This window comes from Narcine bancroftii, chromosome 9 (assembly GCF_036971445.1).
Source record: "Narcine bancroftii isolate sNarBan1 chromosome 9, sNarBan1.hap1, whole genome shotgun sequence".
In the NCBI taxonomy this organism is placed as follows: Eukaryota; Metazoa; Chordata; class Chondrichthyes; order Torpediniformes; family Narcinidae; genus Narcine; species Narcine bancroftii.
In genome coordinates, this window is record NC_091477.1 from 90,876,401 (window position 1) to 90,895,734 (window position 19,334).

The window sequence follows — 19,334 nt, forward strand, 5'->3', positions numbered from 1 at the left end:
AACCTACTACAAGTGTGCAGTCGTTGCCTCGCTTTGGCAGTTGGGACCAGTCCAAGCGTTGATAAGTATAGTTGGAAAGGGCTTGCATATTGTAGTGTGAAATCAGCTTTTAAATTAGTAATAAACTTTTGTATAAACTGAACTGCTCTCGGTGTGTGTGTCTATTTTCTTTCGGTAGCTCAAACACTGTGACCAATCTAAAATGAACAAAATGAGAGGTATAAGTTTACCCAAGACAATTGGCGCTGCGAGCAGGGTTGGTCTCAAGATGTTTCGCCGAAAGAAAGAGGTGAGCCCTGAGCAGTTCTTGATTCCTGGATGGACTTCCAAAGACGATGGGTTTGGCATGTTGGCCAATACCCTGTCTTTGTTGGGACCACCCATTAGTTGGGATGAGAAGTTAGACTCATCAAGTGCACCTCTGGGAGAGCGGGTTGCCACTCTCCTTCGAGAAAGTAAATTTCCTGATAAAAAGGGAACGCTGACGAATGGTTTTTGGTTGCTGGCCACAGCATTACGCCACTCCGTTCAGCGTGAAGCAGAATTAATTCAAAGAGAAGTAGAATCTCAGTGCAAAAGAAAGCAATTAGAGGAGGAGCTAGAAGTCCTGCGACAATGCTGTTCCATGATGAGCGAGATTGTTCGCACCAGTCAGGACAGAGCCAAAGAATGGGAAGATAAGCATGTCCAAATGATTTGCCGTAATATTAAACTCCGGCAGCAGCTCTGTGCAGGTAAGGAAAGGCATGGAGTAGAACCCGATCCATATCGCATTCATGCCATGATAAGGAATGGTGACGATCCTGATGTAATTGAGGATTGGGATGGGAATATCTGGAATGACAATGGTAATAATGCAGATACTCCTCAGCATGTGTCTAACATACTACCCTCTCCATCTGCTGTTCACGCCCGCCCTATAAGGCAGCAGATTTCCCAAACAGACAGAAGGGGGGATGATGTAAGGGTAGAGATGGAAGGGATAGATACCCCGGTTTCCCATGTGGACCCAGGGGAAAATACCCAAACCCCTGCTTATGCTCTATGGCCTACTCCCTCTGTTGGATGGCCTCCACCTCCTCCCCTAGACTGGGTGGAGGACCCTGTGAGCCAAAGTGGGAACAGGGGTCGGAAGGAGTCAATGATCCGTGATTTCTCTGTAAAAGAGCTGGCTGCTATTGGAGATCGATTTAGGCAAAAAGCAGGGGAACATCATCCCCAGCTGCTGAGTCCTCCTGGCCCAGCTGTGCTTTCTGCTCCCACTGCTGCTTCTATCGAGCTGGCTTCTCCTGCTCCAGTTACTCATGATGAGGTAAAACAATGGGTTAAACAGGCTCTTAAAGATAACAATAGCATGTGGTCCTGGAAGCCCCCGAACCCTTCTGAAGCCTGAAGGTGTGGGCAGGATTCCCGTGTCTACTCCATCGAGACACGGCGCACACACGGGGATCCGCGGCCCTACATACCGTTAACAATCCACTGGGGTGGGGGTAATGATCGCCAATACTTGGCTTTGGTCGACACCGGTGCAGAGCACTCGGTGATTCCTGGTAATCCCGACCTCTGGACTGGACCGGCCTTTCGAATAGAGGGGTTGGGAGGAGCGGTCACCCTGGCAAAGGAAATAAAAGTCTGTGCCATGGTGGGTGATAGCCCTTCCCCTGTCTGGTTACATGCCCTGGTGGCTGCTACTGACGAGTGTATCCTGGGTATTAATATGTTGGCCGGTATGGCCCTTAATACTAGCCAAGGGGGATTTGAATTTGGAATTCGAACTATTACAAAAAAACTAGTAGTGGGTCAGGTTAAGTGGGATCCTGTGATGGTGCCAGCCCCCATGAAACCAGTGTGCATTCCACAATATCGTCTCCCTGGGGGGCAGGAAGAGATTACTGCCACCATCGATGCTCTGCAAGAAGAAGGGGTAGTGAGGCCCGCAACGTCGCCCTTTAATAGCCCTGTTTGGCCGGTCCAGAAGCCGGACGGCTCCTGGAGAATGACAGTTGATTATCGTTTTTTGAACAAACATGCCCCACCACTTGCTTCAGCAGTTCCGGACATTGTCACCCTTACTGAAAACATTGCTACTGGGAACTCAGGAACATGGTATGCTGTCATTATTCTTGCTAACGCCTTCTTCAGTATTCTTATAGCTGAGGACTCACAGGATCAGATCGCCTTTACCTGGAAGGGGCACCAGTATACCTTCACCCACCTTCCAGTATCGCCTTCCCTCTCAATTCACCATTATATTGATGATGTGGCCTCCTGGAGCCTCTGGCAGAAACAAGAGGGTCGCCGAGTCCCACTGGGATTCTGGTCACGTACCATGCCTGAGGCTGCCACTCGTTATTCTGTTTTTGAACAACAGTTACTAGCCTGTTACTGGGCCCTGCTAGAGACTGAAAGAATGACAGGTGATGCAGATGTTCAATTGCGACCTGCACTTCCTATAATGAATTGGGTCCTGGCTAATGATGCTAATCTAAAGATCGGGCGGGCTCAGCAGTCTTCTATTGTTAAATGGAAGTGGTATATTCAGAGTCGTGCGACCAGAGGGCCTGAAGGGGTGGGCCGCGTACACGAACAGGTGGCTTACCATCCCAGGTCAGGAACTCACTTATCGGAGGAGGGGGATGGTGGCTCCAGTCAGTATGCTGAGTTGAAGGCAGTCACTTTACCACTAGATCCCCATGATCACCCTCTTCGCCTGTTTACTGATTCCTGGGCTTTGGCTAATGGACTTGTGGTATGGATGCCTGATTTGCAAAAGAACAACTGGATGATACATGACCGCCCAGTATGGGGCAAAGAGTTGTGGCAGCTGTTGTGGGATGCTTCCCACCATCGTGAGATAACCGTTTATCACGTTGATGCCCATACCAATATGGCGACTAACATGGCTCAACATAATGCAGTAGCAGATCAGCTTGCCACTATCAGCTGTGCTGATACCGTCCCCCTGGCTCGATGGGCACATGAACAGAGTGGTCATTTGGGGGAGAAGGGATCAGCTATGTGGTCCCGTACACATGCTTTATCCATCCATCAGGATGATGTCCGCATGGTCGTACGTACATGCCCAGAATGTCAGCTTGTGAAGTTCCATACCATTCCACCTGGTCCACATGGCCGAATAAAACGGGGTGCTCACTCAGCTGCGGTCTGGCAAATTGATTACATAGGCCCCATGCTAGACTGTATGGGTAAATATTACATCCTAGTAATGGTTGACACCTTTTCGGGCCTGGTTTTTACTTTTCCCACCAAGACGGCTGACCAAGCTAGCACTATCCAAGGACTAAACCATTTGATTTATCGTTATGATGTTCCAGAGGAGATTCACTCTGATAATGGCTCGCACTTCTCCGGGAAAGCAATCTGTGATTGGGCAAATGACAACGGTATTTTATGGGTCCACCATATTCCTTATTACCCGCAGGCTGCCGGGTTAGTTGAACAAATGAACGGCTTACTGAAGGAACAAATTCGTTTGGAAACATCACTGGGGACCCAGAAGGGATGGTGCCATGTGCTGCAGCAGGCAGTCGACAATTTGAATCATCGCCCTTTAAAAGGAGGTACACCTTTCCACCGACTTCTTCACGCTCCTGAATTACAGCCTATTCCAGAGGAATAACAGTCATTGCCCCCCATCCCCGAACTAGAGAATGTTGGACAAAAGGTATGGGTGGCACCACCAGGTAGTGGCCCTCCTGTAAAAGGGGAAATAGTGACACCTGCCCAGGGTAACACTCAGTGGGTAGCTATTGAGGGACAGGATGATTTAGTCTGTTTAAACACTGAACGCTTATGGTATCGTGAGTGACATGTGTCAGGCTTCTTTGTTCCAGGTTCTCCATTTTACACTCCTGGTGATCTGGCTTAACAGCTGCTTTGATGCCAGCAATTGGATTTGTAATGTCGAGGACGTTCCAAGGGAGTTCCCCGTGGGAAACACGGTCCGATGCATTACACCAAGGAAGTCCTCGGTCACCAGCCTCAAGTGCAGCTTATATAAATATGTTATTGTTCAGCATGTTTCAAAATCTGTTCGTGAGCTCCAGTACCTGAGTATTGTGGCCAACAAGGATAATTTGAGCCTTGGTTGGAATCCTTTCTCATGGCTAACTGCTACATTTGGGGGGGTGGGCCACACTATCCTCCGTTGGTTGCTCGCGTCATTGCTTATCTTTGTAATTGTTGTTTTGATTTCTCTTTTTTCGCTCTCTCTGTACTCAAATACTGGTTAGGCCTCGCAAATGACAGATTGTGACCAAGGGGTGGGATGTAATGGAGGATTAAAACCATGTACCCAGATGCTTTTTGCTTATGTGGAACTGACGACACTGGGTCCACACGCAGGTCACCTTACTTTCAGAACTAGCAGATGTAATTAAACTCAGCCATGGGGACTTATCTGAAGATACACTTTGAAATGGAATTCCACTGTGAGGCCCAGGGAAAGCAGTTGTCAAATGCAACACTCTGATATTGACGAATTGGTCACAACCTGTCTTGCTCAAGAAGTTTTAATAAGTATTTGTATCTACGAGATAAACCAGGAAATTATAACATCCTGGTTCCATAATAATTAATCTTCTAAATTGTAGAATGTAATGTTCAGTTTTGATTTTGACTGACAAATATTAGAAGGAGTAGGCGCATGATTAATTGTTTTTGGGGTATATAAGCCTGTGGTCCTGCTGCTGAAGTTTAGACTCTCCGAGGGGTGGGAACACCCCTTGTCAAGAAGGAAGAACAGCCAGAGTCTGAGCAACGTCCCGGTCGGGGGAGGTGGAGAAGCTGCTACCGGCGCCCTGACAACCTACTACAAGTGTGCAGTCGTTGCCTCGCTTTGGCAGTTGGGACCAGTCCAAGCGTTGATAAGTATAGTTGGAAAGGGCTTGCATATTGTAGTGTGAAATCAGCTTTTAAATTAGTAATAAACTTTTGTATAAACTGAACTGCTCTCGGTGTGTGTGTCTATTTTCTTTCGGTAGCTCAAACACTGTGACCAATCTAAAATGAACAAAATGAGAGGTATAAGTTTACCCAAGACAAGGCCCAATTCCTTATTTCTTATATTACTTAGAAGAAAGATCTCTGGATTTTTTGGTATGTTGCTTTTTGTGATTTTATTTAATACATGATTTAGATCTTTCCAAAAATTTTTCACTTTCTCACATGTCCAAATTGCATGTAATGTTGTTCTGTTTCCTTCTTACAGCAAAAACATCTATCTGATAACTTTGGATCCCATTTATTTAACTTTTGGGGCATGATATATAACCTGTGTAACCAATTATATTGTATCATGGGTAAACTCGTGTTTATTATATTTCTCATAGTTCCAGAGCATAGCTTTTTCCCATATTTCATTTTTTTATCTTTATGTTTAGGTCTTGTTTCCACTTTTGTTTGAATTTATAGCTTATTTCATCATTTTCTTTCTCTTGCAGCTTGATGTACATGTTTGTTATAAATCTTTTAATTATCATTGTGTCTGTAATCACATATTCAAAGCTGCTTCCTTCTGGTAACCTCAGACTGCTTCCCAGTTTGTCCTTTAAGTAGGTTTTCAGTTGGTGGTATGCAAACATTGAACCGTGAGTTATTCCATATTAATACTTCATTTGTTCAAATGACAATAAATGATTTCCCAAAAAGCAATTTTCTATTCTTTTAATCCATTTTCTCTCCCATTCTCTAAAGGAAAGGTTATCTATTGTGAAAGGGATTAGTTGATTTTGTGTCAAAAGTAATTTTGGTAGTTCTTCCAAATGTTGAGCAGATGGTGCAGTACTGGTGAACTTCTATATTGCACCAGTTTTTCATCCCACTTATAAAGTATATGTTCTGGTACCTTCTCTCCTATTTTATCTAGCTCTATCCTGGTCCAATCTGGTTTTTCCCTTGTTTGATAAAAATCTGATAGATATCTTAATTGTGCTGCTCTATAATAATTCTTAAAGTTTGCTATCTGCAAACCACCTTGTTTGTACCATTCTGTTAATTTATCTAGCGCTATCCTCGGTTTACCCCCTTTCCATAAGAATTTCCTTATTATTTTCTTTAGCTCATTGAAGAATTTCTCTGTTAAGGGAATTGGTAACGATTGAAATAGGTATTGTATCCTTGGGAAGATATTCATTTTAATGCAATTTACCCTTCCTATCAGTGTTAGTGGTAAATCTTTCCAATGTTCTAAGTCATCTTGTAATTTCTTCGTTAATGGCTGATAATTTAATTTGTATAGATGGCCTAGATTATTATCTAGTCTAATACCTAGGTATCGGGTTGCTTGTGTTTGCCATTTAAATGGTGATTCTTTTTTAAACTTGGTGAAATCTGCATTATTCATTGGCATCGCTTCATTTTTGTTTGGGTTGATCTTATACCCCGATATTTTTCCATATTCCTTCAATTTCTTATGTAATTCTTTTATTGATATTTCTGGTTCTGTTAAGTATACTATGATGTCATCTGCAAATAGACTGATTTTATATTCCTTCTCTTTTATTTTTATCCCTTTTATTTTATTTTCTGTTCTTATCAGTTCTGCCAGTCGTTCTATTACTAAAGTGAACAGTGAGGGAGAAAGTGGACATCCCTGCCTAGTTGACCTGCTTAATTTAAATTGGTTCAATATATATCCATTTACTGTCACCTTCACTATTGGACCCTTATATAATGCTTTAATCCAATTAATATATTTCTCTGGTAGGTTGAACCTCTGTAATACTTTGAATAAATAATTCCATTCTACCCTGTCAAAGGCTTTCCTGTGTCTAAAGCAACAGCCACTGTTGGCGTCTTATTTCCTTGTACTGCTTGGATTAAATTAATGAACTTACACACATTGTCCGTTGTTCGTCTTTTCTTAATAAATCCAGTTTGATCTAGTTTTACTATTTTTGGTACACAGTCGGCCAATCTGTTTACTAATAGTTTTGCTATTATCTTATAATCTGAGTTAAGTAGAGATATTGATCTATATGATGCTGGTGTTAGTGGATCTTTCCACGTCTTTTGTATTAGTGCAATTTTTGCTGTTTTACATGAATTTGGCATATTTTGTGTTTCTTTTACCTGGTTCATTACTTCCAGGAGAGGAGGAATTAGTAACTCTTTAAATGTTTTATAGAATTCTATTGGGAGTTCCCAGGCGTTTTATTGTTCGGTAGCTTTTTTAATATATCTTGTATTTCCTCTATTTCAAATGGTTTTATCAATTTGTTTTGCTCCTCTTCTTGCAATTTCGGTAGTTCAATTTTAGCTAGAAACTCATCTATTTTGTCTTCTTTCCCTTTGTTCTCAGTTTGGTATAATTGTTCATAGAATTCCTTAAAGTTTTCATTGATCTCTGTTGGGTTCTATGTAATTTGTTTGTCCTTTTTCGTTGTTGCCAATACCGTTCTGTTTTAAGCTGCCAAGACAGTATTTTGTGCATTTTTTCTCCTAGCTTGTAATACTTCTGCTTTATTTTCATTATGTTCTTCTCCACCTTATACGTTTGTAGTGTTTCGTATTTTTTTTTGTCTGCCTATTCGTTTTGTTGTATCTTCCCTTGTTGCTAGTCCTTTTTCTGTACTTACTATTTTCCTTTCCAGCTGTTCTATTTCCCGATTATAGTCCTTTTTCATCTTAGTTACAGAACTTATGATCTGCCCTCTAATGAAGGCTTTCATTGCATCCCATAATATAAAATTGTCTTTGAGCACATCCTTGAATCTCCTTCTGTCTTCTGATAATAGAGTTTGGACTGGAGTGTTTGTTTTGGGAGTCAATTGTTGGGAATGAGAACAATGAGGTCTGACTGAGTGTACTAGGTGATATTAAGTGGGCATTTGCATAGATTCACTGTAAAGACACAAAAGTGCCAGAGGAACTCAGCAGGTTATGCAATGTCCATAGCAGGTAAAGATATATAACTAATGTTTCAGTCCTGAGCCCTTCCTCAAGGTTAGCACCTGGAGACTTTCATTTCACTTCATATGTTCACTTGTCTTTTCAGTGAATTTGAAGGACTTTGTGGAGATGCCATTGGCGGTAATCCATACTTGGCACAAAACCCATGGTCTACTAGACAGCTGTTTTCCCTGCTTCTCTAATGTGAGCTCCCTACAGAAGCCCCCTGGAAAAGTACCATGAACTGAAGATTAAAAATTCAAAAAGCTGCTAAGAGACCAGTTTAGTATTAATCTTTACTAGCCTTTTCTCTGGGGGTTTTATTCTGAACAATAGAGACATAAAGGTAAGATTATTAGGTTGAAGGAGAAAATTGTTGGAGCTGAAAGGGATTGAATGGATCAATTTAGAAAGACTCAGTTCAAACATACTGATCTACTATATTATCAGTCGGGAGCCTCCAATCCCTTTCTTTCCTCATATCACTTTTGTTGATACTAGGCTGCTTTTAGGCAAAAGCCCCAAACTCTTGGATATTTTGTTCATAGAATCAGAATATGTAAGTGGATTTTTAGCTGAACTGCTGAACTATCTAATGCAGGACTCATATAAACAGTAATAGTTGAGTGGCCACAAATCTTCAATGCCAGAAATTTAAAATAAATACCATCTAAGTATGGATTTTTAAAGTAAATTGGCCTTGGCCGAGGAAAGAGCACTGAACTGATGAATGCTAAAATAATAATTTATTCAACAATTACTCAAAGCAAACAAGGGATTACTAGAGTGAAACAGAAAGTTGATTGACTCTGCTATTGTGGTTAAAGTACAAAAGTGTTGGAGAAACTCACCAGGTCCCACAACATCCATAGGAGGCCAAAATATATAACCAACGTTTTACGCCTGAGCTCTTCATCAAGATATGGCAGGTGCTTGAATAAAAAGGCAGAGGGATCACAAGATCAAGGTTCAGAATTGGCCAATCAACTCTGCTCCGCCATTCCTCCATGAGCTAAAACTATCCTCACTTTCAATTTCCGGCCTTTTCCCCATATCCCTTGATACCCTGACTAATTAGATACCTATCAATCTCCTCCTTAAACTCCTCCAATGATCGGGCCTCAGCAGCTGTACGTGGCAATAAATTCCACAAATCCACAACCCTCTGGCTAAAGAAATTTCTCCTCATCTCTGTTTTAAATGGGATCCCTCTAATTCTGCCAAGACTGTGCCCTCTTGTCCTCGACTCACCCACCAAGGGAAACATTCACATCGACTCTGTCCAATCCTTTCAGTATTCAAAATATTTCTGAGATCCCCTCTCATTCTTATATACTTCAATGAATACAGTCCAAGAGCCAATAAACACTCCTCATATGTTAGCCCTTGCATTCACTGTCATCGTAAATTTTTTGTCTGAACTCTCTTCAACATTAGTACATCCCTTCTAAGATAAGGGGCCCAAAACTGCACACAGTACCTCAAGTGTGGTCTCACCAGTGCCCCATAGAGCCCCATTCACACCTCCTTACTCTTGTACACTATTTTTCTTGAAATGAATGCCAACATAGCATTTGCTTTTTTTAAATTCCCGATCCAACCTGGCTGTATGAGGAGCCCCAAGGCCCTATACACTTCCGAATTTTGAATTTTCTCCCCATCTAAATAATAATCTGCCTGTTTATTTCTTCTTCCAAAATGTACAACTATACATTTCTCAACATTGTATCTCATCTGCTATATCTTCGCCCACTCTCCTAAACTGTCTAAGCTCTCTGCAACCTTTTGGTTTCTTCAGCACTTCCTGCTCCTCTACCCATCTTGGTGTCTTCTGTAAACTTCACCACAAAACCATTAAATCCATAATCAAAATCATGGATATATGTTATAAAAAGAAGCCCCAACACCAACCCCTGCAAAGCATCACTAGAGGGAGGAGGAAATTAAGTGCAGGGGAAGAAGCACAGGCTAACAGACATTGTTAGATATGAATAGCAGGGCAAGAGAGAAAATTGATTAGGGAGGGGTGAAGCTCTGAATGCAGAGCGAGAGGAAAGGAGATGGAGGGAAAGGGAGAGAGAGAGAGAGTGAGAAAGCAAGCAAGCTAGAAGATATAGGTTTTGGAAAAGGGAGATACAGGGGTGGGGAGTGGGGACGGGGTGGCCTAATGGAAACCGGAGAGGAAGATGTTAATGCATCTGTTTGGAGGGTGCCCAAATGGAATATGAGGTGCTATTTCTGCAATTTGTTGGGGGTATCAGTTTTGGAGTGTATAAGAATATGTCAGCATGGGAATGAGGTGCAAATTGAAATGGAGTGCCACTGGCAGATCCCTGTTAATGCAGCAGACAGTGAAGATACTCAATGAACTGATCTCCCAGTCTGCACCCAGTGGAGCAGGCCACAATGGGAGCCCTGGATGCAGTAGATGACCCCTGCAGATTCACAAGTAAAGTGTTGCTTGAGGCCCCGAATGGTGGTGAAGGAGGAGGTGTGGGCACATTAAGCATTTCCTGCAGTCACTGGGCAAGGAACCAAGGGGATGATTGGTTGAAAGGGTGAGACAATCCTCCATGCGCACATGAGCAATTCTGTTAAGATGCATAGAAAGTATTTACCAGCTTGCAGGAATATCTGGATTAATTGCTTAAATAGAAACCCAGCTCTTCATTTCCATTGATTCAACTTTGGGATGCAATTAGGATATATATGTAACATACAATCTATTTGTTTACCTCATTATTTTAAGCACTGAGTGATCAATAAACCTTAAGATTATAATTGCATTTGTAGCAATAAAACATTGCTATATTTGCCTCAGGCTATCTTAAATCAATCTTTTTGAACAAATCAGCAGAAGTAAAGAAGGATGCATGGAGTTATTCTGAAAATTGAATTTTGGCGATGAGTCTGAGTGAAGCCAGAGCAGGTCATTCAGGCATTACATACAGCATTAAGTATATTTGTACAATATAATAAAATAATAAAATATTTCACTTCACCACAACATAATGGCAACAAATTCTACTTTCTCTCATCATCAGTTCAGCTTCAGTGTACCGTTTGATGGATATTACAATTTCTAGATTTAGTTTTATAGGATGAATTCATTTGTGTTTCTCAGTGTTTGTTGAAACTAAACATTGACATGGATACCCAAGGTCTGTTATGTAGCATACCAAAATTTATATACAGTCTTCTTCTTCTTTGGCTTGGCTTCGCGGACGAAGATTTATGGAGGGGTAAATGTCCACGTCAGCTGCAGGCTCGTTTGTGGCTGACAAGTCCGATGTGGGACAGGCAGACATGGTTGCAGGGGAAAATTTGTTGGTTGGGGTTGGGTGTTGGGTTTTTCCTCCTTTGTCTTTTGTCAGTGAGGTGGGCTCTGCGGTCTTCTTCAAAGGAGGTTGCTGCCCGCCGAACTGTGAGGCGCCAAGATGCACGGTTTGAGGCGATATCAGCCCACTGGCGGTGGTCAATGTGGCAGGCACCAAGAGATTTCTTTAGGCAGTCCTTGTACCTTTTCTTTGGTGCACCTCTGACACGATGGCCAGTGGAGAGCTCGCCATAGAACATGATCTTGGGAAGGTGATGGTTCTCCATTCTGGAGACATGACCTACCCAGCGCAGTTGGATCTTCAACAGCGTGGATTCGATGCTGTCGGCCTCTGCCATCTCGAGTACTTCGATGTTAGGGATGAAGTCGCTCCAATGAATGTTGAGGATGGAGCGGAGACAACGCTGGTGGAAGCGTTCTAGGAGCCGTAGGTGATGCTGGTAGAGGACCCATGATTTGGAGCCGAACAGGAGTGTGGGTATGACAACGGCTCTGTATACGCTTATCTTGGTGAGGTTTTTCAGTTGGTTGTTTTTCCAGACTCTTTTGTGTAGTCTTCCAAAGGCGCTATTTGCCTTGGCGAGTCTGTTGTCTATCTCATTGTCGATCCTTGCATCTGATGAAATGGTGCAGCCGAGATAGGTAAACTGGTTGACCGTTTTGAGTTTTTTGTGCCCGATGGTACAATAACACCATTTTACACGCATTCCATTTCTTTCTGCGAGAAAATGTATGCCTTCTGATTTACTCAATATTACAAGTATTTTCCTCAATTAATGAACATTTTAACAATTTAAGTCTTTCCCAATTGATTTTGATTCATCTGTATCTCAACATAACATGGAAGCATGTACACCTAATTTAAAGAAGAAAATTACTTAAAAAATAGAAACATTTAGCTATATGGATAGAATGATCCACTATGCTGTGGGATCTGCAGAACTTAATTATCATATAGGATCTAAAAAAAAGCCTATATTTGCATATATAAAACTAAATAGCAGAGATTTAGGGTAAGGGTAAATGATTTATTGGGGATTTGTGGAAGATCTCTAATACCCAGAATGTGGATGGAATTTGAAAGACATTGCCCAGTATGGTGGTGAAGTCGAGTACTCTCACAACATTTAAGAAATATCTTGAATAACCAAGGTAAAGAAGGCTACAGACCAAGTCTTGTAAATGGAATTTCTATGCATGATTGGTAATAGCACCATTTACAATTTTGCCTATGGTACCACACAACTAGGCTGCATCAAAAGGGACGATGAGTCAAAATTATAGGAGGGAGATTGAAAACTTAGCTGAATAGTGTACTAACAACAATCTCGCACTCACTGTCACCAAAATCAAGGAGCTGATTGTAGACTTTAGGAAGAGAAAACCACAAGTGTACGATCCAGTGATCATTGGGAGCTCCGAGGTAGAGCAAGTGAGCACATTTAAATTTGTGGAGTCATTATCTCAGAAGATATTTCCTGGACCCAACATACCAATAGAAAGCAGGACAGCCCCTTAGGAGTTTGCAGAGGTTTGGCATGACATCGAAAACCTACAGGTGTGTTATGGAAAGTATTGACCGGCTGCAACATAGCCTGTGAGCAAAGTGACTGCAATACAGAGTGGGAAAAAAAAATCAATGTTCAAAAGTAAGAATCCTTAAATGAACCCCTGATTGAGTTTATTGTTGAGGAGTTGATGGTGGAGGGGTAGCAGCTGTTCCTGAATCTGGTGGAACAAGTCTTGTGGCACCTATACCTCTTCCTTGTTGGTAGCAGCAAGAACAGAGCATCCATGTTAACATCTTTGAGGTTGTCAAACTGCTATTGAAATTTGTAACAGAAGTTCTATTTTGTACTTGCATTGGATTTGAAAAATCTGTACTGTTAATTACTTCATTTATCTGCCAAAATTTCATTTGACTTGTGATTGAATTGTGCTGCATCATTCGGGAATGTAAAATCTTGTTGAATTATCCATTACAGATCAAATTCTGTCACCTCTTCAGCATCTTTTCCCCAGAAGAAACAACTGAGTTATGTAAATAACATGGTTAATCTGAACTGTGAGTTATGGTAAAATCATTTTGTTCAGGTTGAAGTCAGAAGTCTCTCTTTGGGCAAAAAAATCTATTATATCTGTGACAAGAGTATATATTTGCAAAACAAAAGAATGTAAATGCTTTAAGCTTTTTCAAAGATTGCTAAACATATAGCAACATTGTGGCCTTTTCTTTTGTTCCTTTGTATTGTAAATTAAAGTTGCTTAGTTAAACTTTGACATTGTCAGCAAGGATAAACTAATTCCCCTTTCAATGTGAAAATAATGTGTCAGGCTTAGTTTTAATGCATAATGCAAGATAAAGGGGAAAGAAAACTCAATAGAAGGAAAATAGCTTAATTATCTTTGTTGTCTAATGAAGTAAGTTCAAAGAATAAATCAGCTCCTATCACAAGCAAATAGATGAGACATAGTAACTGTTCTATTATACAGCAGGGTAATAATACTTTGTTGAGAAAGATATAAATGAAGGTTTTACAATGAACTTGTGTTCACTTTGTAAATATAAAGCACCTGCAAACACAAATGCATTTTTAATATTAACCTTGGCATTTGGGCAGTTCATTGAATTCCGAGAACAGGTCAGAGTAAAGTTGGCTTTCAACTAAACTGCAAATATTGAATGTTTCATGCTGCAATGATGAGGTAAGCACATTCTTAGCTGGAAAGTATTAAGATATTTTACAGGAGACAAGGAGACTGTTGATGCTGGAAACTAAAGCAAAAGTCAAACTGCTGGACCAACTCAATCTGTGGAGGCAGAAGTATGGAAACATTCCTGCTCGAGAGTTTGCATCAATGCAGAGGGATGATAGCCGGTATAAAGAGGTGAAAGGGAAGAGTGAAATAGAGACTGTTTTATTTTTACACATTTTACTCAGGTGATAGGTGAAACCTGGTAAGGTAGGGGAATGATGGGTGATTGAGCCAGGTTGGGGAAGGGAAGGTGGGAGTTTAGAGACAGAGGCTGGTCGGTGATAGGTGGAAAAAGATTTAAAGAAATAAATGGGCAGGTGGAACCAGGTGGGAGAGAAGGAGGAAGAAGGTAACCACAGAGGCTAGAACCAGGTAAGGGAGGGATGATGGGCTAATAGAACTAGATGGCAAAGGGAAGAGGAAAGGTAGGCCAAAGGAAAAGGAATATAGTATATAACCATATAACCATTTACGGAGCGGAAACAGGCCATGTTGGCCTTTCGAGTCCGCATTGGTTCACTGATTTTGTGCGCCCTCTTCAGGCATTGGTCCCGGTAGATCTTCATTCAATAACGATGGATGAATTCACTGCAGGTGGAATCAGTCGTAGAAATGTTTGTGAAACGTGCAGTTCAATACTTCATAGCTACTCTTCGAAAATTGAATATTCTGGTCCTTCCCCCATTTCACCCGCCACCTGGCCCCCCAACCCTGACATACCTCTAGAAGTCTGCATCCTCTTACACCTATCATTCATTTTAAGTAGAGGCCGAGGAACCACGCACCTATCTGTATTGATGGACAGAGTTCCAAGGGGCCAGGACCTTGAGGCTGAATGGCAGATGGATCCCCAGTTAATATTTTCAGTTCCAAAATGTCACAAAGGCCTGACACTAGGAGCTTCTTGTAAAATTGCAGAATAATTAAGATTCAGTTTTGATGGTCTTATATGCAATGGAAGTGTTCAATGCTATTTTGCTATCAGGTGTACAACCTAGATCTCCACCTTCCTGCTACATCAGCCTCCTTGTGCAACAACAAATAATCACTTGTGTATAAGGCAAATATTGGATGGCTAATATATTCATTACAGTGCAACTCAGAGATCATAACCACTCATTATTGTCAATTATATTGGCAATAGGAGCATGCAATGCTGTTAAGAATGTAAGAAAGCAGCAGGTGTAGACCATTTTGCCCCTCAAGACTGTCCTGTCATTTAATATGATCCTGCAGATCTAACCCAGACCTCATCTCCTCTGACCATCCCCCAGAGAACTCAATTCCTTATCTTTCATTCTACCTCCACAACCCACTGGGGAATAGAATGCAGAGGATGGCAATTTGTGCAGGTCCCAATTGAAATCAAATTCAATTTAAGACACCTGTTCATTCATTCATGCATAAAGATCTCCACGAAGCCACAGCACAAAGGGAAATGCACTTTGTTGTGGGCTTCTCTATAAAGTGCTGGAATCTGGCTCCATCTGCCTGGCCTGCAGCTCGAACTCTTGCTGCACATGCAACAGGACCACCCCTGATGCAAATGTGGTGAAAGGGTCAGAGGTGCAGAGATGGCAGTGAACATGGATAGGATCACTTCAGTCAATGACAGCAATTTCTATTTCAGCAATCAATCGCCAGATTCGATGTTGTCTGCATCAGTAATGTGAGTAATCCACGGTACCTAGAAAATAAAAATACATATCTAATGTGGGGGGTGGGGGGTGGGGGGTGGGGGGTGGGGGGGGGTAAGCATGGTTAGCGTAACACCAGTGACTGGGACAGGTGTTCAAATCCTGTGGTAGCTTTAAAGAGTTTGTACCTTCTCCCTGTGTTTCAATAGGTTTCCTCTGGGTGTTCTGGTTTTCTCCCACCATTCAAATAAAAATGTACCAGAGATTGGGGGTGAATTGGGTGTAATTGGGCAGCATTGGTTTGTGGGCTGAGAGGGCTTGTTACTGTGCTGTATGTCTACATTTAATTTAAATTTATATTTTAAAATTGCATTTACATTTAAAAATGAAAAATTAAAAAAAAACAATATTTTCTGGCAATGCTCAAAACAAGTATTGAATGAAAAATGACGTGGACATTTTTTTGGTTATTTCCTCCTGATTGTAATTGATTTTCAATTACATGGTACTCTGCTGTCCGTTTTCAGCCTTTCAATATGTTTCTTTATCTTTCACTATTCTGCGATATTTATTTGTCATGTATTTGACACCCTGATGATCTGGTAATATGTTGAACCTATAAATTAGCAAACAGATGTACTCCTTTCCTTTGTAATGACCCATAATTCTAAGTGCAATTTGAGCACAGTACAGCTCTATCCTTATTCACAACAGTTATCAACATATGAGACAGGAAAATATTATGTCTCCTCAAGTAAAAGTTCATAAAGTATTTTGATTAAACTTGCTTTTTTTTTCTTTGCGCTTCATTTCAACTGGATTAAATACAAAACAACTGAATGCATATAGCGAATGTAGAGGCAGTTAACAGTGACAGTACAACCTTATCCCATCTAGTTTGACAAGTGGCTTCAGTAATTAATTGCCTTTTCAAGTGGCGACATCCAACTCCTTTGGAAAAAGCAGCTCCATAAAGTAGGGAACAGTAATCCGTTTTAGATTGCTGATATTATCTTACAAGGCACAAAGATGGATACAAAAAGTTTTGTGAATCATATTTGCATACAACAGCAAGCCAATTGATCATTACTTCAATGGCTTTTAATTCAATATGCAGAATTTCAGTGAACAAAATCTTGTTGGATAAAATGTTTTAATGTAAATGCAACAATGTGTAACTGCAATTTAACGTTTGATGCCTTTCTAGTCAACTTAAATTGAAGTCAGTACCGAAATCTGACCAATTTATTTCGATTACTGTAGCAAACAATGCCAGAGGACAGATTTATTTTATGTACAGATTATAAAATTAATTTATTCACTTGTTAAATTTACTCCTTGTAATTTGAGTAAAACCAACAAGATGTTGTTCACTGAAACTTGCTTTACTAGTCCAAATAATTTATTGAGGCCCACTGTCTACTTTTGAATGTAGATTAAAAATAATAAATACTATAGCATATGTAATAATGGTCCATGCAAATTTAATAAGTGTGTGATTGACTGCTCTCTCTGTATGTAGTGGTAACATTTCAGTGTAGAAGCTCTGAGGATATCTGGCTCTATGGAGGGAAAACATGGTAGATAATACTGCTTTGTACAATGTAAATTTCTTAGTCTTAGATTCTTAGAGAGATACAGCACAGAAACCTTTCAGACGCAGTCCACATCAATCAACTACCACCCATTTACACAATTCCTACATTAAGTTCATTATTTTATTGCTTTCCCATTCTTATAATAAAATACTACTGTTTGGTTCTATCTTAAAATGGTTTCTATTCTCCATGATCTTAGAAAGTGATTGTTAGAAGGTATTGAAACATGTTGTCAGAACTGTTGGTAAATGAAAGCTGTCTGAATTGCGTACTAATTCAGAATAATTAATGCCAGTTGTAATCTTTCCTCACAGTGATAGTATGAGGATATTAACCAAGACCAATTGAGATGTGACGACATACCTGCAAAATAAGTTAAAAGGGTGATCAGAAGATTAGAACAGTCTGAGTAGTCCCGAAGAAAAGATACTCTGAATCCAGGGCCCATAGAAGAAAGTCAATTATGAGTACCTTGAATTAAATATCTCACTTGGACAGTGATGTAGCAGTTTCAGAATCATGGCACTATTCACAAAACAGAAAAGAGCAAGTTCACATAAATATTAGGTTAACAACTATGTCTCTACAAACAGCATGATTTGCTTGTTGTGAACTGATGTAAATTGAATCTGACAAATTTGATTCTAACAGTATACCACAAGACTTTATGATGGACTAAATCAATTGCGAGTTGAATTGGATGCGAGGGGGGGGAGGGAGGAGGGGAGGGGAGGGAGGAGGGGAGGGGAGGGAGGAGGGGAGGGGAGGGAGGAGGGGAGGGAGGAGGGGAGGGGAGGGAGGAGGGGAGGGAGGAGGGGAGGGAGGAGGGGAGGGAGGAGGGGAGGGGAGGGAGGAGGGGAGGGGAGGGAGGAGGGGAGGGGAGGGAGGAGGGGAGGGGAGGGAGGAGGGGAGGGGAGGGAGGAGGGGAGGGGAGGGAGGAGGGGAGGGGAGGGAGGAGGGGAGGGGAGGGAGGAGGGGAGGGGAGGGAGGAGGGGAGGGGAGGGAGGAGGGGAGGGGAGGGAGGAGGGGAGGGGAGGGAGGAGGGGAGGGGAGGGAGGAGGGGAGGGAGGAGGAGGAGGGAGGAGGGGAGGGAGGAGGGGAGGGAGGAGGGGAGGGAGGAGGGGAGGGAGGAGGGGAGGGAGGAGGGGAGGGAGGAGGGGAGGGAGGAGGGGAGGGAGGAGGGGAGGGAGGAGGGGAGGGAGGAGGGGAGGGAGGAGGGGAGGGAGGAGGGGAGGGAGGAGGGGAGGGAGGAGGGGAGGGAGGAGGAGGGGGGAGGAGGAGGGGAGGGAGGAGGGGAGGGAGGAGGGGAGGGAGGAGGGGAGGGAGGAGGGGAGGGGAGGAGGGGAGGGGAGGAGGGGAGGGGAGGAGGGGAGGGGAGGAGGGGAGGGGAGGAGGGGAGGGAGGAGGGGAGGGAGGAGGGGAGGGAGGAGGGGAGGGAGGAGGGGAGGGAGGAGGGGAGGGAGGAGGGGAGGGAGGAGGGGAGGGAGGAGGGGAGGGAGGAGGGGAGGGAGGAGGGGAGGGAGGAGGGGAGGGAGGAGGGGAGGGAGGAGGGGAGGGAGGAGGGGAGGGAGGAGGGGAGGGAGGAGGGGAGGGAGGAGGGGAGGGAGGAGGGGAGGGAGGAGGGGAGGGAGGAGGGGAGGGAGGAGGGGAGGGAGGAGGGGAGGGAGGAGGGGAGGGAGGAGGGGAGGGAGGAGGGGAGGGAGGAGGGGAGGGAGGAGGGGAGGGAGGAGGGGAGGGAGGAGGGGAGGGAGGAGGGGAGGGAGGTGGGGAGGGAGGAGGGGAGGGAGGAGGGGAGGGAGGAGGGGAGGGAGGAGGGGAGGGAGGAGGGGAGGGAGGAGGGGAGGGAGGAGGGGAGGGAGGAGGGGAGGGAGGAGGGGAGGGAGGAGGGGAGGGAGGAGGGGAGGGAGGAGGGGAGGGAGGAGGGGAGGGAGGAGGGGAGGGAGGAGGGGAGGGAGGAGGGGAGGGAGGAGGGGAGGGAGGAGGGGAGGGAGGAGGGGAGGGAGGAGGGGAGGGAGGAGGGGAGGGGAGGGGGAGGGGGGGGGCGGGGGGGGGGGCGGGAGGGGGGATCTCATCAGATTTGAAACAGTCAACAAT